The sequence below is a fragment of the Phoxinus phoxinus genome (assembly GCF_949152265.1).
Source record: "Phoxinus phoxinus genome assembly, chromosome: 5".
In the NCBI taxonomy this organism is placed as follows: domain Eukaryota; kingdom Metazoa; phylum Chordata; class Actinopteri; order Cypriniformes; family Leuciscidae; genus Phoxinus; species Phoxinus phoxinus.
In genome coordinates, this window is record NC_136880.1 from 11296575 (window position 1) to 11318524 (window position 21950).

The window sequence follows — 21950 nt, forward strand, 5'->3', positions numbered from 1 at the left end:
ATCCTCACAATTCATAAAATAATTTAAAAGTGGCATTTCTTTGGATCTATGAATGTGATCAAAAAGTTATGCTTGCTTGTTGTCTGTATTAATTTCATTTACTATTTTATTCAAAGTATCCTGCAACACATAAGTCATGTTGATTAGTCCATTTATGTCCAATTTCCAATGTCCAATGTAATATTTGATGTTGTGTCTTTACAGCTAATTATGAAACGAAGAAAGGGGCCCAATACACAGCCAGGTCTAGCCAGACAGCACCTCCTGGACAAGTACAGTGATCTACTATCTCCTCATTTGATCCAAAATGGACACAATCTATTTCTTTATGTCACAGCAGAATCCAGCAGAGCTGCAACTGCAAGAGAAATAGTAAGATGCATACCAGAAATGACTGAAGAGCAGGCAAAAAATAAATTGAAGCTACTTGTTGAAAAAACTTTAACAAAATACAGAAAGCTAACAAATGATAGAGAATTCAGTCAGTTTGAAGGGGTATGTAGCCAAAGATTTTGTGGAATCTCCACTACCACCACAGTTCCCCGCATAAAGTCTCCTTCTGATGAACACCAAGTTCCGAAACTTAGTCCTTTGAAGACAAGACAGGTTGCTAGCCAATTGTCCTTCTTGTACCAGATATAAGGAGTCTCTGAAAAACATGAGGCAGAAACATCTGCAGATGCAGAGAAGCAAGTACCTGGCAATTAAGACACTCATAGCACAGCAGAAAAAGAAGGGAGCAATAAGGATACTTAATCAGAAACTGAAAAGGAAAGAAAAGCAAATATCCGACTTGAAGAATCTGTTGAAATAGCATGAGGCTGAAACCATCGCTAAATTAAAAAAACAATACAAAGTGAAAGCAAGAAGTCATATGCGCCTGAAGAAATCCCTTACACACATGAGGTGAGAGGTCAAATCAAATTCTGATGATGATATGGAACAAAGATGCTGCGAGTTCAAAGAAAAAATAAATTCAATGAACAGTGAGATTCATGATCTTCAGGTCGAAAACCTTCTTTTGCGAGAAAAAATCCTGGATTTGGAAAGTGAAAAAAAGCTTACAAAAACAGACGCGAAGTCATACTCAAATGAAATGCGATTGATGATGATTGACGCAATATCCAATCAGGTGCCCACTGCTAACATCCACAATTTGATAAAAAAGTTTGGGCTGCGCTTCAACATTAGGTTAAGTGATGTGCCAAAAAGAGCTACTGTGGAAGCCATGACCAGAGAATTGAGGGCAATAATTGACCTGCAGACTGCTGAAGCACTTTTAGCGAACACACACTCTACCCTGGGTTATGATGCAACCACACAAGAGGGAATCCACTTGAACAGCATACATTTCACCACCAAAGAAAACTGTTATGTTGTTGCTGTAGATGAACTTCCAGGAGCCTGTGCTGAGGATTACCAGATCCATATTTGTGACTCCCGTCAGTAACCTTGCAAATGTCTACTGTCATTTTTTTTAGGCAGACTACGAAAACATTCTTCAAAAAATGATAGAGAGTATATCAAACACACTCACTGACCGCTGTGCTGCCAATCATGCGGCCATTCGTTTAGTCTGTGCGTCTTGGAACAAGGCCCTGAATGAGCTGAATTGGAAACAGTCGCTTCAAAGACGAAGAGTGCTCTGAAGGAGATAGAGAAATCCATGGGGATTACTGAGAAAATCAAGGGGAAAGACTGCATTGGGGCCAATATTGTGGTTCAGATGAATAAGATGAGGTACATGGATGGCAAGGGTGACCCTCGTGGCTTTAAGATCTTTCTGAATCAAAACAATCTCCCTCTTGGCCTCATGCCACGCTACAGAGGTAATCGACTGCACATTCTTTTCCATATATGTGGGATATTCTCAAGTCATCACGCTGCACTACAGTCATATTTCTGTGGAGGAACATCCTGTGGAGGCCTGCATGCTAGCATACTGGAAGACTTCAACTCTATAGATGGACAGGTTGAAATGCAAGTTCTGGGTTTGCTTGGGAAATTATTGAATGGACCCTGGATGACCAAATTCTACACTGGTGCAGATGACCAAACTGATTACATTAAATGTATTGAAATTATCAAAGAGACTGTGCAGAACCTGAAAGATTACAAGATTACAACTACACTCACCTGCTGAATTCCTAACTCGCACAACAGACCTCTTTGGAAATCAGCTGAATGCTTCAGACAAAATCCTTGAGAAATTGCAACAACTACCAAAAGACACAGCCATGTTCACTCAAATGATCAACCAGCACAATCACACATATAACCTGTATATTTGTTGTACCAATCATTCATTGTTAGTATGGAAAAAAAAACAATAAATGAAAATATTCTGAAAAGAAATGTTTATGAATATGAATGAACGCTTATTAATTAGAATTGTTTTCTGTGCGGTACCATGGGTCTGATACCCATTCCAACTAAAACAGTTAATGTTCATGATTTAATTTGAAAGAGCTAACAAAATTCTACCTTCTGTTAAAATTTCATTCAAATATCTGATAAAATGAGGAAGTTACAAGCAAAAATATGTGAATAATAGGCATTTTCGGTCACATGCCTTCTATTGTAATTAATGTATATTATTTTAATCTAATCCCCGATAGGCAAGGCAAGTTTATTTATATAGCACATTTCATACACAGTGGTAATTCAAAGTGCGTTACATAGAAGAAATTGAAATAATTACATAAATAATAAAAGAAATAAGAATAATTAAAACGGTTTAGAAAATAAAATACAGTGCAAACAGTCGGACGAACAGTGGCACAGTGCTCATTCAGTAAATGCAAAGCTAAGCAGTGGTAATTCAAAGTGCTTTACATAGAAGAAATTAAAATAATCAAAAGAAATAAGAATAAATAAAACCCTATCTGAGATGGAAGTGATTGAGCAGGTTTGCGGTGCCACTGGACCTACAATCCAGGGATGTCCTCTGCTGGGGTGGTGTCCCCCACAGAGCACGTTTCACTTTTGCTGTTTTAAACAAACAGCGAACCTCTATACTCTCCGTAGTATAGCTAATCTTCACTCGCCTCGTCGGAGTGAAGCTCTCCCGTTCCCCTTCAAAATCTCTTCCAATCAGACAGCCCTGATAATTACACTCTAAAAACTCCTGGGTTATTTCTTTAACCCATTTTCTGGGTTATTTTGGTTGGGTTAAAATTATGGGTTATTTTTTCAGAGAGTAACCATTTTCTGGGTTATAGGGCTAATATTTTGACCCAATTCCTGGGTTGTTTGGGTTTCTGGGTTATTTTTCAAAGAGTAACCCATGTTCTGGGTCCCCCCTCCCCCCTGCAGTTGTTCTGGATTTTTCTCACAACAGTCGTTTGAAATAACCGTCACTTCGCGCTCGATCCGTTTGTGGACTGTGGACTGTGCTTTTTTCGTCGTGTATTCAAGGTAAGCGAGTATTTTCAGTGTTGATGTAATGTAAACTTTTCTGTGTCCATGTCCCCGTTGCTAGTTTAGCACCATTTGCTGAAAAAAATTAACATCCAAGTTGCTACGTCGAGACTAGTGTTAACTTTGGTAATTCTGTGGTTGGCATGTAGCCGCGGCTATCGCGAAAACATCTAACTAGTTTAAAGTACGTGTAAAATCAAAATAAATGTGTGTTTTGAGTTTTTCAGACTAAAGAAGAAAGTGTTATTAACCACCCAGCCAAATTTGAATGATTAAAAATAACGATAAGTTCGTGAAATGAGGTGTCAAAATGGTTGAAATGCTTTTTTGTTGAGAAATAAATGTATGGCCTATTTAATGTGTTTAGGAGAAAATGACTGAATTCACTTTACACGGTCTTTAAATTCTATTTTTCATAACTTGTGCTGTTATCTCATTGTTATAACGTTAATACTGGTAAGTTAACGTTAACTTAATACCGCCGGCGCACTGGAGGTTTTTTTGTTTAAATAGTTCAAAGTTACCATCAAATTTAATGTTATTACCGTGACAAACTATAACTTAACGTTACATCATTAAAAAATATAAGACTCAAGTTTCAGCATTAAAACTATTGTATTCTGAGAAACGTATATTGACAGTTAGCCTATGTCTTAATTTGTCTAAATTAACCTTTAATATGAATTATGATCGTCAGCCACTCTTATTCGGAAGAAAAGAAAAAAAAATCCTGTGCTGTAGTCATGACAGCGCTTGACAAAACAACATCCCTCGGGGCTTTTTAGCTTAAAAATGTGCAGATTTGGAGAAATATTGATAGATTCTCATAGGTTTACATCACAGTTCTATAGACGGGAATAATATTGAATTTATACCCAAATGCGTCGATGTAATAATTATGAGCGCTGGATACTCTGATGTAGGCTACTGTGTTTTCAATCCATACCAGCAGCATGAGGGCGCCATATAACGTTACACAGTTTTGGCCATATATGTTACACACGAAGAAGTCATAATCATGTGACATTACAAGACGTCCCTGACATAAACAAAGCTTTCAGAGATCGCTGTAACATGCAGATAAAGATGTTTTGAAGACAATAAACATGATTGCAATGATATTTGATCTACCTGTTCTTCGAGGCATGTCAGGTATTTTCATAATAATAGATTATATTTGTAATGTTATGCTAATGGATATAGACTTTATCATCGTGCAGAATACTATAAAATAATATATTGTTTGTCTGTCTGATTTTTTTATCTGAAGCCAAATCAGATCACAGAAGGTTATTTAAAACAGCCAGTTGTTAGTAATTATAATGCAGACAAAAGAAAAGCATATTTTGTGCTTTTAGTACAAAGGGTTCATGAACTGTACGTTATCTGTTTCAGTTTGGGTATGTCATTTCTGGGGATTTTTCAAAAGTGGGGTTGCAGCCTAACATGTTAAAGGGCATATTGCAGTTTTTTTTTTTTCAGAATTAATATATAACCTTGTATGAAAATACCATATGAAGAGTAAATGCATGATTAAAAATTGTTTTGCCAGACCTAAGGGCACAAATTTAGTAGAAAACGTGACAGTTTCCTTGACCGTGTTGAAAAAGCGCTTTTTTTTCACCACCGCGTCATATTACGTCAGAATGGGGAGTCGTTTGCCGGCTCTGCGTTCGCTCAGTGCAGAGTAGGCTGGTATTATGTTGAAGCGGTCGTGATTCAGTGTGTTTTCGGTGGTTATTGTATTTCAATTAATAAATATAGCTGCAAGCAGCAATCACCGGGGCCAAGCGCAAGCAAGACGACAAGACATGCCAAAGTGGCTGGGAGTGTGAGACCCACTGCAGCAAGGAGCAATTAAAGACATTTGAAGATGAATTTTGGCAAAATGGTTGAAAAATCACATACAATAACTAAAAATATGATTATCACTTTCGACCAATAGGTGGCGCAGTTACGAAACTGATGTGATGTGGTCAGAGTGAAGTGACAATGACACATACAAAGTTTGGTGTCAATATGTCAAGGCATTGCAGATATAAAGCCTGAATAGTCATTTTGGCATCATGCCTCAACTTTGCCACTGCGGTATACGAAAACGGTTTTGTCTATCGACACGAAATCCAAAACTTTTACTCGGCACAGTCTGGAGATGACACGATCCGATTTTGGTGAAAATCGGACGTTCGGTCTAGGAGGAGTTCGAAAAAGTAGGTTTTAAAAGAAAATAAAGATGGCGGACAGGAACTTTGATTGACTATGGCAAAATTGGTATCTATGTTTTCAGCATAACCCAAGGAATCTATTGAGATCAGTGTCATTACTATAGGCAAATTTATTCAAAAGTTATTAGCATTTTTGGAAATTTCATTATAACTTTTGACCAAAAGGTGGCGCTGTCTCATAAATTTTTGAGTACTTTTAGGGCGTTGTACTGATGACCCATACTGAGTTTCGTAACGATACGTTCATGCGTTCATAAAATACAGCATTTTAGCACATAATTCAAAATGGCCGACAGCCAAAATGGCCGATATGGGAAAATTGGATATCAGTCGACTCAGCACGATGCCCTGAATCTAACGAGACCACTTTTGTGATTTTTGGACAAACCGTTCAGAAGTTATAAGCAAAAATATAAATTCTTCATATCTCCGGACCAGTAGGTGGCGCTGCGCCGAAACGCAGCATGTAGCCTCAGGTCATGCTTGTGATGACATGTACCAAATTTGGTCTGAATCCGATAAAGCGTTGTGGAGATACGGCCTTACGTCTGTTTTTGCAAGCGCTACGTAAAATTTATTTGCGCGGTATTCGAGAACGGTAATTCGAATCAACTTGAATTCCATAACTTTTTGTCGTCATGGTCTGGAGTTGATCTGGTTCAATTTTCGTGAAATTCGGAGCAACGGCCTAGGAGGAGTTCGAAAAAGTAGGTTTTTTGGAAAATTCAAAATGGCGGGAAAACTATTATGACGGAAAATGACGTCATAGAGTGCAATCGAATCGGCATGAGCTCAGGAATCAGAGGAAAAAAGAATTTTGTTGATAGGCCTTACGGTTCAAAAGTTATTAGCATACAATTTCTGAAACTTTGGACAGGTGGTGGCGCTAGAGGGAATGAGTTAGAAACACCAAAATTGGTGTATTTGATGTTGGGAATGTCCTCTATCAGAATGTCAAACCAAAACAACTTTCCCGCATACGCTTCTATGGGCTGCCATAGACGCCCAGTCGGAAGAAAAAAAAGAAGAAATATAGCTGCAAGCAGCAATCACCGGGGCCAAGCGCAAGCAAGACGACAAGACATGCCAAAGTGGCTGAAAGTGAAAGACCAACTGCAGCAAGGAGCAATTGAAGACATTTAAAGATGAATTTTGGCAAAATGGTTGAAAAATCACATAAAATAACTAAAAATATGATTATCACTTTCGACCAATGGGTGGCGCAGTTACGAAACTGATGTGATGTGGTCAGAGTGAAGTGACAATGACACATACAAAGTTTGGTGTCAATATGTCAAGGCATTGCATATATAAAGCCTGAATAGTCATTTTGGCATCATGCCTCAACTTTGCCACTGCGGTATACGAAAACGGTTTCGTCTATCGACACGAAATCCATAACTTTTACCCGGCACGGTCTGGAGATGACACGATCCGATTTTGGTGAAAATCGGACGTTCGGTCTAGGAGGAGTTCGAAAAAGTAGGTTTTAAAAGAAAATAAAGATGGCGGACAGGAAGTTTGGCTGACTATGGCAAAATTGGTATCTATGTTTTCAGCATAGCCCAAGGAATCTATTGAGATCAGTGTCATTACTATAGGCAAATTTATTCAAAAGTTATTAGCATTTTTGGAAATTTCATTATAACTTTTGACCAAAAGGTGGCGCTGTCTCATAAATTTTTGAGTACCTTTAGGGCGTTGTACTGATGACCCATACTGAGTTTCGTAACAATACGTTCATGCGTTCATAAAATACAGCATTTTAGCACATAATTCAAAATGGCCGACAGCCAAAATGGCCGATATGGGAAAATTGGATATCAGTTGACTCAGTATGACGCCCTGAACCTAACGAGACCACTTTTGTGATTTTTGGACAAACCGTTCAGAAGATATAAGCAAAAACATAAATTCTTCATATCTCCGGACCAGTAGGTGGCGCTGTGCCGAAACGCAGCATGTAGCCTCAGGTCATGCTTGTGATGACATGTACCAAATTTGGTCTGAATCCGATAAAGCGTTGTGGAGATACGGCCTCACGTCTGTTTTTGCAAGCGCTACGTAAAATTTATTTGCGCGGTATTCGAGAACGGTTATTCGAATCAACTTGAATTCCATAACTTTTGTTCGTCAAGGTCTGGAGATGATCTGGTTCAATTTTCGTGAAATTCGGAGCAACGGCCTAGGAGGAGTTCGAAAAAGTAGGTTTTCCGGAAAATTCAAAATGGCGGGAAAACTATTATGACGGAAAATGACGTCATAGGGTGCAGTCGAATCGTCATGAGCTCAGGAATCAGAGGAAAAAAGAATTTTGTTTCTAGCCCTTGTGGTTCAAAAGTTATTAGCATAAACATGAGTGAAAGTTTGGACAGCTGGTGGCGCTAGAGGGAATGAGTTGGAGACTCCAAATTTGCTATGGTGATAGTTCAGGCTGTCCTCTATCACTGTGCCAATTTGTATAAGTTTCCCGCAAACGGTTCTATAGGCTGCCATAGACGCCCAGTCGGAAGAAAAAAAAGAAAAAGAAGAATAAGAACGGGAACAGATACAATAGGTGCCCGCACCTTCAGTGCTTGGCCCCTAAATATAGCTGCAAGCAGCAATCACCGGGGCCAAGCGCAAGCAAGACGACAAGACATGCCAAAGTGGCTGGGAGTGTGAGACCAACTGCAGCTAGGAGCAATTGAAGACATTTAAAGATGAATTGTGGCAAAATGATGAATTAAAGATGAATTGTGGCAAAATGGTTGAAAAATCACATACATTAACTAAAAATATGATTATCACTTTCGACCAATAGGTGGCGCAGTTACGAAACTGATGTGATGTGGTCAGAGTGAAGTGACAATGACACATACAAAGTTTGGTGTCAATATGTCAAGGCATTGCAGATATAAAGCCTGAATAGTCATTTTGGCATCATGCCTAAACTTTGCCACTGCGGTATACGAAAACAGTTTTATCTATCAACACGAAATCCATAACTTTTACTCGGCACGGTCTGGAGATGACACGATCCGATTTTGGTGAAAATCGGACGTTCAGTCTAGGAGGAGTTCGAAAAAGTAGGTTTTAAAAGAAAATAAAGATGGCGGACAGGAAGTTTGACTGACTATGGCAAAATTGGTATCTATGTTTTCAGCATAACCCAAGGAATCTATTGAGATCAGTGTCATTACTATAGGCAAATGTATGCAAAAGTTATTAGCATTTTTGGAAATTGAATTATAACTTTTGACCAAAAGGTGGCGCTGTCTTGAAATCTTTTGAGTACCTTCAAGGCCTTGTACTGATGACCCATACTGAGTTTCGTAACGATACGTTCATGTGTTCATAAAATACAGCATTTTAGCACATAATTCAAAATGGCCGACAGCCAAAATGGCCGATATGGGAAAATTGGATATCAGTCAACTCAGTATGACGCCCTGAAATTAACGAGACCCCTTTTGTGGTTTTTGGACAAACCGTTCAGAAGTTATAAGCAAAAACATAAATTCTTCATATCTCCGGACCAGTAGGTGGCGCTGCGCCGAAACGCAGCATGTAGCCTCAGGTCATGCTTGTGATGACATGTACCAAATTTGGTCTGAATCCGATAAAGCTTTGTGGAGATACGGCCTTACGTCTGTTTTTGCAAGCGTTACGTAAAATTTATTTGCGCGGTATTCGAGAACGGTAATTCGAATCAACTTGAATTCCATAACTTTTGGTCGTCAAGGTCTGGAGATGATCTGGTTCATTTTTCGTGAAATTCGGAGCAACGGCCTAGGAGGAGTTCGAAAAAGTAGGTTTTTCGGAAAATTCAAAATGGCGGGAAAAGTATTATGACGGAAAATGACGTCATAGGGTGTGGTCGAATCGTCATGAGCTCAGGAATCAGAGGAAAAAAGAATTTTGTTTCTAGCCCTTGTGGTTCAAAAGTTATTAGCATAAACATGAGTGAAACTTTGGACAGCTGGTGGCGCTAGAGGGAATGAGTTGGAGACTCCAAATTTGCTATGGTGATAGGTCAGGCTGTCCTCTATCACTGTGCCAATTTTCATAAGTTTCCCGCAAACGGTTCTATAGGCTGCCATAGACGCCCAGTCGGAAGAAAAAAAAGAAAAAGAAGAAGAAGAAGAACGGGAACAGATACAATAGGTGCCCGCACCTTCAGTGCTTGGCCCCTAATAAGAACCGGAACAGATACAATAGGTGCCCGCACCTTCAGTGCTTGGCCCCTAAATATAGCTGCAAGCAGCAATCACCGGGGCCAAGCGCAAGCAAGACGACAAGACATGCCAAAGTGGCTGGGAGTGTGAGACCCACTGCAGCAAGGAGCAATTAAAGACATTTGAAGATGAATTTTGGCAAAATGGTTGAAAAATCACATACAATAACTAAAAATATGATTATCACTTTCGACCAATAGGTGGCGCAGTTACGAAACTGATGTGATGTGGTCAGAGTGAAGTGACAATGACACATACAAAGTTTGGTGTCAATATGTCAAGGCATTGCAGATATAAAGCCTGAATAGTCATTTTGGCATCATGCCTCAACTTTGCCACTGCGGTATACGAAAACGGTTTTGTCTATCTACACGAAATCCATAACTTTTACTCGGCACAGTCTGGAGATGACACGATCCGATTTTGGTGAAAATCGGACGTTCGGTCTAGGAGGAGTTCGAAAAAGTAGGTTTTAAAAGAAAATAAAGATGGCGGACAGGAACTTTGATTGACTATGGCAAAATTGGTATCTATGTTTTCAGCATAACCCAAGGAATCTATTGAGATCAGTGTCATTACTATAGGCAAAATTATTTAAAAGTTATTAGCATTTTTGGAAATTTCATTATAACTTTTGACCAAAAGGTGGCGGTGTCTCATACATTTTTGAGTACCTTTAGGGCGTTGTACTGATGACCCATACTGAGTTTCGTAACGATACGTTCATGCGTTCATAAAATACAGCATTTTAGCACATAATTCAAAATGGCCGACAGCCAAAATGGCCGATATGGGAAAATTGGATATCAGTCAACTCAGCACGACGCCCTGAATCTAACAAGACCACTTTTGTGATTTTTGGACAAACCGTTCAGAAGTTATAAGCAAAAACATAAATTCTTCATATCTCCGGACCAGTAGGTGGCGCTGTGCCGAAACGCAGCATGTAGCCTCAGGTCATGCTTGTGATGACATGTACCAAATTTGGTCTGAATCCGATAAAGCGTTGTGGAGATACGGCCTTACGTCTGTTTTCGCAAGCGCTACGTAAAATTTATTTGCGCGGTATTCGAGAACGGTAATTCGAATCAACTTGAATTCCATAACTTTTGGTCGACAAGGTCTGGAGATGATCTGGTTCATTTTTCGTGAAATTCGGAGCAACGGCCTAGGAGGAGTTCGAAAAAGTAGGTTTTTCGGAAAATTCAAAATGGCGGGAAAACTATTATGACGGAAAATGACGTCATAGGGTGCAGTCGAATTGTCATGAGCTCAGGAATCAGAGGAAAAAAGAATTTTGTTTCTAGCCCTTGTGGTTCAAAAGTTATTAGCATAAACATGAGTGAAACTTTGGACAGCTGGTGGCGCTAGAGGGAATGAGTTGGAGACTCCAAATTTGCTATGGTGATAGTTCAGGCTGTCCTCTATCACTGTGCCAATTTGTATAAGTTTCCCGCAAACGGTTCTATAGGCTGCCATAGACGCCCAGTCGGAAGAAAAAAAAGAAAAAAAAGAAAAAGAAGAAGAAATATAGCTGCAAGCAGCCATTACGGGGCCAAGCGCAAAAGCAGACGACGAGATATGCCTACATGGCTGAAAGTGTGAGACAAACTGCAGCAAGGAGCAATTAAAGACATTTGAAGATGAATTTTGGCAAAATGGTTGAAAAATCACATACAATAACTAAAAATATGATTATCACTTTCGACCAATAGGTGGCGCAGTTACGAAACTGATGTGATGTGGTCAGAGTGAAGTGACAATGACACATACAAAGTTTTGGTGTCAATATGTCAAGGCATTGCAGATATAAAGCCTGAATAGTCATTTTGGCATCATGCCTCAACTTTGACACTGCGGTATACGAAAACGGTTTTGTCTATCGACACGAAATCCATAACTTTTACTCGGCACGGTCTGGAGATGACACGATCCGATTTTGGTGAAAATCGGACGTTCGGTCTAGGAGGAGTTCGAAAAAGTAGGTTTTAAAAGAAAATAAAGATGGCGGACAGGAACTTTGATTGACTATGGCAAAATTGGTATCTATGTTTTCAGCATAACCCAAGGAATCTATTGAGATCAGTGTCATTACTATAGGCAAATTTATTCAAAAGTTATTAGCATTTTTGGAAATTTCATTATAACTTTTGACCAAAAGGTGGCGCTGTCTCATAAATTTTTGAGTACTTTTAGGGCGTTGTACTGATGACCCATACTGAGTTTCGTAACGATACGTTCATGCGTTCATAAAATACAGCATTTTAGCACATAATTCAAAATGGCCGAAAGCCAAAATGGCCGATATGGGAAAATTGGATATCAGTCGACTCAGCACGATGCCTTGAATCTAACGAGACCACTTTTGTGATTTTTGGACAAACCGTTCAGAAGTTATAAGCAAAAACATAAATTCTTCATATCTCCGGACCAGTAGGTGGCGCTGTGCCGAAACGCAGCATGTAGCCTCAAGTCATGCTTGTGATGACATGTACCAAATTTGGTCTGAATCCGATAAAGCGTTGTGGAGATACGGCCTTACGTCTGTTTTCGCAAGCGCTACGTAAAATTTATTTGCGCGGTATTCGAGAACGGTAATTCGAATCAACTTGAATTCCATAACTTTTTGTCCCCACAGCCTGAAGATGATCTGGTGCAATTTTGGTGCAAATCGGACAAACCGTCTAGGACGAGTTCGCAAAAGAAGGTTTTTTGGACAATTCAAAATGGCGGCCATATTTTTATGACGGAAAATGACGTCATAGGGTCCAGTCGAATCGTCGTGAGCTCAGGAATCAGAGGAAAAAAGAATTTTGTTGATAGGCCTTACGGTTTAAAAGTTATTAGCATAATATAAGTGAAACTTTGGACAGGTGGTGGCGCTAGAGGGAATGAGTTAGAGACACCAAAATTGGTGCAATTACTGTTGGGAATGTCCTCTATCAGAATGTCAAACCGGAACAACTTTCCCGCATACGCTTCTATGGGCTGCCATAGACGCCCAGTCGGAAGAAGCAGAATAATAATAATAATAATAATTCGAATCAACTTGAATTCCATAACTTTTGGTCGTCATAGTCTGGAGATGATCTGGTTCATTTTTCGTGAAATTCGGAGCAACGGCCTAGGAGGAGTTCGAAAAAGTAGGTTTTTCGGAAAATTCAAAATGGCGGGAAAACTATTATGACGGAAAATGACGTCATAGGGTGCAGTCGAATCGTCGTGAGCTCAGGAATCAGAGGAAAAAAGAATGTTGTTTCTAGCCCTTGTGGTTCAAAAGTTATTAGCATAAACATGAGTGAAACTTTGGACAGCTGGTGGCGCTAGAGGGAATGAGTTGGAGACTCCAAATTTGCTATGGTGATAGTTCAGACTGTCCTCTATCACTGTGCCAATTTGTATAAGTTTCCCGCAAACGGTTCTATAGGCTGCCATAGACGCCCAGTCGGAAGAAAAAGAAAAAGAAGAAGAATAAGAACGGGAACAGATACAATAGGTGCCCGCACCTTCAGTGCTTGGCCCCTAATTACGGGGCCAAGCGCAAAAGCAGACGATGAGATATGCCTACATGGCTGAAAGTGTGAGACAAACTGCAGCAAGGAGCAATTAAAGACATTTGAAGATGAATTTTGGCAAAATGGTTGAAAAATCACATACAATAACAAAAAATATGATTATCACTTTCGACCAGTAGGTGGCGCAGTTACGAAACTGATGTGATGTGGTCAGAGTGAAGTGACAATGACACATACAAAGTTTGGTGTCAATCTGTCAAGGCATTGCAGATATAAAGCCTGAATAGTCATTTTGGCATCATGCCTCAACTTTGCCACTGCGGTATACGAAAACGGTTTTGTCTATCGACACGAAATCCATAACTTTTACTCGGCACGGTCTGGAGATGACACGATCCGATTTTGGTGAAAATCGGACCTTCGGTCTAGGAGGAGTTCGAAAAAGTAGGTTTTAAAAGAAAATAAAGATGGCGGACAGGAAGTTTGGCTGACTATGGCAAAATTGGTATCTATGTTTTCAGCATAACCCAAGGAATCTATTGAGACCAGTGTCCTTACTATAGGCAAATTTATTCAAAAGTTATTAGCATTTTTGGAAATTTCATTATAACTTTTGACCAAAAGGTGGCGCTGTCTCATACATTTTTGAGTACCTTTAGGGAGTTGTACTGATGACTCATACTGAGTTTCGTAACGATACGTTCATGCGTTCATAAAATACAGCATTTTAGCACATAATTCAAAATGGCCGACAGCCAAAATGGCCGATATGGGAAAATTGGATATCAGTCAACTCAGCACGACGCCCTGAATCTAACGAGACCACTTTTGTGATTTTTGGACAAACCGTTCAGAAGTTATAAGCAAAAACATACATTCTTCATATCTCTGGACCAGTAGGTGGTGCTGCGCCGAAACGCAGCATGTAGCCTCAAGTCATGCTTGTGATGACATGTACCAAATTTGGTCTGAATCCGATAAAGCGTTGTGGAGATACGGCCTTACGTCTGTTTTCGCAAGCGCTATGTAAAATTTATTTGCGCGGTATTCGAGAACGGTAATTCGAATCAACTTGAATTCCATAACTTTTGGTCGATTAGGTCTGGAGATGATCTGGTTCATTTTTCGTGAAATTCGGAGCAACGGCCTAGGAGGAGTTCAAAAAAGTAGGTTTTTCGGAAAATTCAAAATGGCGGGAAAACTATTATGACGGAAAATGACGTCATAGGGTGCAGTCGAATCGTCATGAGCTCAGGAATCAGAGGAAAAAAGAATTTTGTTTCTAGCCCTTGTGGTTCAAAAGTTATTAGCATAAACATGAGTGAAACTTTGGACAGCTGGTGGCGCTAGAGGGAATGAGTTGGAGACTCCAAATTTGCTATGGTGATAGTTCAGGCTGTCCTCTATCACTGTGCCAATTTGTATAAGTTTCCCGCAAACGGTTCTATAGGCTGCCATAGACGCCCAGTCAGAAGAAAAAGAAAAAGAAGAATAAGAACGGGAACAGATACAATAGGTGCCCGCACCTTCAGTGCTTGGCCCCTAAATATAGCTGCAAGCAGCAATCACCGGGGCCAAGCGCAAGCAAGACGACAAGACATGCCAAAGTGGCTGGGAGTGTGAGACCCACTGCAGCAAGGAGCAATTAAAGACATTTGAAGATGAATTTTGGCAAAATGGTTGAAAAATCACATACAATAACTAAAAATATGATTATCACTTTCGACCAATAGGTGGCGCAGTTACGAAACTGATGTGATGTGGTCAGAGTGAAGTGACAATGACACATACAAAGTTTGGTGTCAATATGTCAAGGCATTGCAGATATAAAGCCTGAATAGTCATTTTGGCATCATGCCTCAACTTTGCCACTGCGGTATACGAAAACGGTTTTGTCTATCGACACGAAATCCATAACTTTTACTCGGCACAGTCTGGAGATGACACGATCCGATTTTGGTGAAAATCGGACGTTCGGTCTAGGAGGAGTTCGAAAAAGTAGGTTTTAAAAGAAAATAAAGATGGCGGACAGGAACTTTGATTGACTATGGCAAAATTGGTATCTATGTTTTCAGCATAACCCAAGGAATCTATTGAGATCAGTGTCATTACTATAGGCAAATTTATTCAAAAGTTATTAGCATTTTTGGAAATTTCATTATAACTTTTGACCAAAAGGTGGCGCTGTCTCATACATTTTTGAGTACTTTTAGGGCGTTGTACTGATGACCCATACTGAGTTTCGTAACGATACGTTCATGCGTTCATAAAATACAGCATTTTAGCACATAATTCAAAATGGCCGACAGCCAAAATGGCCGATATGGGAAAATTGGATATCAGTCGACTCAGCACGATGCCCTGAATCTAACGAGACCACTTTTGTGATTTTTGGACAAACCGTTCAGAAGTTATAAGCACAAATATAAATTCTTCATATCTCCGGACCAGTAGGTGGCGCTGCGCCGAAACGCAGCATGTAGCCTCAGGTCATGCTTGTGATGACATGTACCAAATTTGGTCTGAATCCGATAAAGCGTTGTGGAGATACGGCCTTACGTCTGTTTCTGCAAGCGCTACGTAAAATTTATTTGCGCGGTATTCGAGAACGGTAATTCGAATCAACTTGAATTCCATAACTTTTTGTCGTCATGGTCTGGAGTTGATCTGGTTCAATTTTCGTGAAATTCGGAGCAACGGCCTAGGAGGAGTTCGAAAAAGTAGGTTTTTCGGAAAATTCAAAATGGCGGGAAAACTATTATGACGGAAAATGACGTCATATAGTGCAGTCGAATCGTCATGAGCTCAGGGATCAGAGGAAAAAAGAATTTTGTTTCTAGCCCTTGTGGTTCAAAAGTTATTAGCATAAACATGAGTGAAACTTTGGACAGCTGGTGGCGCTAGAGGGATTGATTTGGAGACTCCAAATTTGCTATGGTGATAGTTCAGGCTGTCCTCTATCACTGTGCCAATTTTCATAAGTTTCCCGTAAACGGTTCTATAGGCTGCCATAGACGCCCAGTCGGAAAAAGAAAAAGAAGAAGAAATATAGCTGCAAGCAGCAATCACCGGGGCCAAGCGCAAGCAAGACGACAAGACATGCCAAAGTGGCTGGGAGTGTGAGACCCACTGCAGCAAGGAGCAATTGAAGACATTTAAAGATGAATTTTGGCACAATGGTTGATACATTAACTAAAAATATGATTATCACTTTCGACCAGTAGGTGGCGCAGTTACGAAACTGATGTGATGTGGTCAGAGTGAAGTGACAATGACACATACAAAGTTTGGTGTCAATCTGTCAAGGCATTGCAGATATAAAGCCTGAATAGTCATTTTGGCATCATGCCTCAAATTTGCCACTGCGGTATACAAAAACGGTTTTGTCTATCGACACGAAATCCATAACTTTTACTCGGCACGGTCTGGAGATGACACGATCCGATTTTGGTGAAAATCGGACGTTCGGTCTAGGAGGAGTTCGAAAAAGTAGGTTTTAAAAGAAAATAAAGATGGCGGACAGGAAGTTTGGCTGACTATGGCAAAATTGGTATCTATGTTTTCAGCATGACCCAAGGAATCTATTGAGATCAGTGTCATTACTATAGGCACATTTATTCAAAAGTTATTAGCATTTTTGGAAATTTCATTATAACTTTTGACCAAAAGGTGGCGCTGTCTCATAATCTTTTGAGTACCTTTAGGGCTTTGTACTGATGACCCATACTGAGTTTCGTAACGATACGTTCATGCGTTCATAAAATACAGCATTTTAGCACATAATTCAAAATGGCCGACAGCCAAAATGGCCGATATGGAAAAATTGGATATCAGTCAACTCAACATGACGCCCTGAATCTAACGAGACCACTTTTGTGATTTTTGGACAAACCGTTCAGAAGTTATAAGCAAAAATAGCCTTTTTTCATATCTCCAGACCAGTAGGTGGCGCTGCGCCGAAACGCAGCATGTAGCCTCAGGTCATGCTTGTGATGACATGTAGGAAGTTTGGTTTGAATACAATTAAGCGATGCGGAGATACAGCCTTATGTCTGTTTTCGCAAGCGCTACGTAAAATTTGTTTGCGCGTTTATCGAAAACGGTTTGACGAATCAACTTGAATTCCATAACTTTTTGTCCCCACAGCCTGAAGATGATCTGGTGCAATTTTGGTGCAAATCGGACAAACCGTCTAGGACGAGTTCGCAAAAGAAGGTTTTTTGGACAATTCAAAATGGCGGCCATATTTTTATGACGGAAAATGACGTCATAGGGTCCAGTCGAATCGTCGTGAGCTCAGGAATCAGAGGAAAAAAGAATTTTGTTGATAGGCCTTACGGTTTAAAAGTTATTAGCATAATATAAGTGAAACTTTGGACAGGTGGTGGCGCTAGAGGGAATGAGTTAGAGACACCAAAATTGGTGCAATTACTGTTGGGAATGTCCTCTATCAGAATGTCAAACCGGAACAACTTTCCCGCATACGCTTCTATGGGCTGCCATAGACGCCCAGTCGGAAGAAGCAGAATAATAATAATAATAATAATAATAAGAACCGGAACGAAAACAATAGGTGCCTCCGCACTTTCAGTGCTTGGCCCCTAAATATAGCTGCAAGCAGCAATCACTGGGGCCAAGCGCAAGCAAGACGACAAGACATGCCAAAGTGGCTGGGAGTGTGAGACCAACTGCAGCTAGGAGCAATTGAAGACATTTAAAGATGAATTTTGGCAAAATGGTTGAAAAATCACATACAATAACTAAAAATATGATTATCACTTTTGACCTATAGGTGGCGTAGTTACAAAATTGATGTGATGTGGTCAGAGTGAAGTGAGAATGACACATACAAAGTTTGATGTCAATATGTCAAGGCATTGCAGATATAAAGCCTGAATAGTCATTTTGGCATCATGCCTCAAATTTGCCACTGCGGTATACGAAAACGGTTTCGTCTATCGACACGAAATCCATAACTTTTACTCGGCACGGTCTGGAGATGACACGATCCGATTTTGGTGAAAATCGGACGTTCGGTCTAGGAGGAGTTCGAAAAAGTAGGTTTTAAAAGAAAATAAAGATGGCGGACAGGAAGTTTGACTGACTACGGCAAAATTAGTATCTATGTTTTCAGCATAACCCAAGGAATCTATTGAGATCAGTGTCATTACTATAGGCTAATTTATTCAAAAGTTATTAGCATTTTAGGAAATTTTGTTACAACTTTTGACCAAAAGGTGGCGCTGTCTCATAAATTTTTGAGTACCTTTAGGGCGTTGTACTGATGACCCATACTGAGTTTCATAACGATACGTTTATGCGTTCATAAAATACAGCATTTTAGCACATAATTAAAAATGGCCGACAGCCAAAATGGCCGATATGGGAAAATTGTATATTAGTCAACTCAGTATGACGCCCTGAAACTATCGAGACCACTTTTATGATTTTTGGACAAACCGTTCAGAAGTTATAAGTAAAATAAGCAAATTTTCATATCTCCGGACCAGTAGGTGGCACTGTGCCGAAACGCAGCATGTAGCCTCAGGTCATGCTTGAGACAACATGTACCAAATTTGGTCTGAATCCGACAAAGCGTTGTGGAGATACAGCCTTGAATCTGTTTTCGCAAGCTCTACGTAAAATTTATTTTCGCGGTATTCGAGAACGGTAATTCGAATCAACTTGAATTCCATAACTTTTGGTTGTCCAGGTCTGGAGATGATCTGGTTCATTTTTCATGAAATTCGGAGCAACGGCCTAGGAGGAGTTCGAAAAAGTAGGTTTTTCGGAAAATTCAAAATGGCGGGAAAACTATTATGACGGAAAATGACGTCATAGGGTGCAGTCGAATCGTCGTGAGCTCAGGAATCAGAGGAAAAAAGAATTTTGTTTCTAGCCCTTGTGGTTCAAAAGTTATTAGCATAAACATGAGTGAAACTTTGGACAGCTGGTGGCGCTAGAGGGAATGAGTTGGAGACTCCAAATTTGCTATGGTGATAGTTCAGGCTGTCTTCTATCACTGTGCCAATTTTCATAAGTTTCCCGCAAACGGTTCTATAGGCTGCCATAGACGCCCAGTCGGAAGAAGAAAAAGAAAAAGAATATAGCTGCAAGCAGCCATTACGGGGCCAAGCGCAAAAGCAGACGACGAGATATGCCTACATGGCTGAAAGTGTGAGACAAACTGCAGCAAGGAGCAATTAAAGACATTTGAAGATGAATTTTGGCAAAATGGTTGAAAAAAATCACATACAATAACTAAAAATATGATTATCACTTTCGACCAATAGGTGGCGCAGTTACGAAACTGATGTGATGTGATCAGAGTGAAATGACAATGACACATACAAAGTTTGGTGTCAATATGTCAAGGCATTGCAGATATAAAGCCTGAATAGTCATTTTGGCATCATGCCTCAACTTTGACACTGCGGTATACGAAAACGGTTTCGTCTATCGACACGAAATCCATAACTTTTACTCGGCACGGTCTGGAGATGACACGATCCGATTTTGGTGAAAATCGGACGTTCGGTCTAGGAGGAGTTTGAAAAAGTAGGTTTTAAAAGAAAATAAATATGGCGGACAGGAAGTTTGGCTGACTATGGCAAAATTGATATCTATGTTTTCAGCATAACCCAAGGAATCTATTGAGATCAGTTTCATTACTATAGGATAATTTATTCAAAAGTTATTAGCATTTCGTGAAAATTTGTTACAACTTTTGACCAAAAGGTGGCGCTGTCTTTAAATCTGTTGAGTACTTTCAGGACATGGTGTTGATGGCACATACTGAGTTTCATAATGTTACAGCAATGCATTCGTTAAGTATAGCATTTTACATCACTAAACTACATTGAAGTCAATGGGAATTTCATGTTTTGTTTAGTTTTAGCGCCACCAAGAGGCTCAATCCCACAGTTTTTTTTGTGTGTCCTCAGACTGAGCCCATGCATCTGTGTGTCAATTTTGGTGAAAATATCTCAATTAGATTCAACGTTATAGACATTTATGTGAAAAAACACGTCAAAAACGACTGACACGTGACTTTGATTGAATTTTACTACCCCTTACGATCAATATTTTGAGATTTGGGCATTGGCATATAGCTATCGACCTATGTTTCCAAACTTCTGACGGTGGTTTCGTCTCGATCGGACTAGCGGTTTCGAAGATATCGCCAAATGTTTTTTAAGCGCTAAATTACAACGCTGCACAAACCATATGCCGAAACCTGGCAAGTCTGGTATCGTTGGACTCGGCAACGATTCAGGAGTCTAAGGATGATTACTCCTGTGATAATAAGTCGACCACACCCAAAGTTATAAGCATTTGAAAAAAAAAATTATCCACTAGGTGGCGCTGTTTCGAAACTTCTCAGGCTCCTTCAGGGCATTGTACTGATGACTCATACCGAGTTTCGTAAAAATTCGTTCATGCGTTCAAAAAATACAGCATTTTAGCACATAATTCAAAATGGCCGACAGACAAAATGGCCAATCTGGAAAAATTGGATATCAGTCGACTCGGCATGACGCCCTGAATCTAACGAGACCACGTTTAAGATTCTTGGACAAACCGTTCAGAAGTTATAAGCCAAAATAGCAATTTTTCATATATCTGGACCAGTAGGTGGCGCTGCGCCGAAACGCTGCATGCAGCTTCAAGTCATGCTTGTGATGACATGTACCAAGTTTGGTCTGAATACGATAAAGCGTTGCGGATATACAGCCTTACGTCTATTTTCGCAAGTGCTACGTAAAATTTGTTTGTGCGTTTATCAAAAACGGTTAAGCGAATCAACTTGAATTCCATAACTTTTTGTCGGCACTGCCTGAAGATGATCTGGTGCAATTTTGGTGAGAATCGGACAAACCGTCTAGGACGAGTTCGCAAAAGTAGTTTTTTTGGACAATTCAATATGGCGGACATATTTTTTTGACGGAAAATGACGTCATAGAGTGCAATCGAATCGGCATGAGCTCAGGAATCAGAGGAAAAAATAATTTTGTTGATAGGCCTTACGGTTCAAAAGTTATTAGCATACAATTACTGAAACTTTGGACAGTTGGTGGCGCTAGAGGGAATGAGTTAGAAACACCAAAATTGGTGTATTCGATGTTGGGAATGTCCTCTATCAGAATGTCAAACCAAAACAACTTTCCCGCATACGCTTCTATGGGCTGCCATAGACGCCCAGTCGGAAGAAAAAGAAAAAGAAGAATAAGAACGGGAACAGATACAATAGGTGCCCGCACCTTCAGTGCTTGGCCCCTAAAAAAGAAAAAGAAGAATAAGAACGGGAACAGATACAATAGGTGCCCGCACCTTCAGTGCTTGGCCCCTAAATATAGCTGCAAGCAGCCATCACGGGGCCAAGCGCAAAAGCAGACGACGAGATATGCCTACATGGCTGAAAGTGTGAGACAAACTGCAGCAAGGAGCAATTAAAGACATTTGAAGATGAATTTTGGCAAAATGGTTGAAAAATCACATACAATAACTAAAAATATGATTATCACTTTCGACCAGTAGGTGGCGCAGTTACGAAACTGATGTGATGTGGTCAG

The 21950-nt window shown here is 40.0% G+C and overlaps 2 protein-coding genes across 3 annotated transcripts in view; both read left to right on the top strand.

Moving 5' to 3' along the window:
• The window catches only part of LOC306999601 (PWWP domain-containing DNA repair factor 4-like), a 200277-nt gene that overhangs the window by 10775 nt on the left and 167552 nt on the right, over positions 1-21950 (top strand). The window lies entirely within an intron of this gene.
• Positions 3289-21950, top strand: part of LOC306999047 (uncharacterized protein) — a 59712-nt gene continuing 41050 nt past the window's right edge. Inside the window, exon 1 of one of the 2 annotated variants that reach the window (XM_079613446.1) lies at positions 3289-3417. The gene's annotated coding sequence lies outside the window, so the exon portion shown is untranslated. The remainder of the gene's footprint in view (positions 3418-21950) is intronic. The other variant, XM_079613447.1, reaches the window with a different exon arrangement.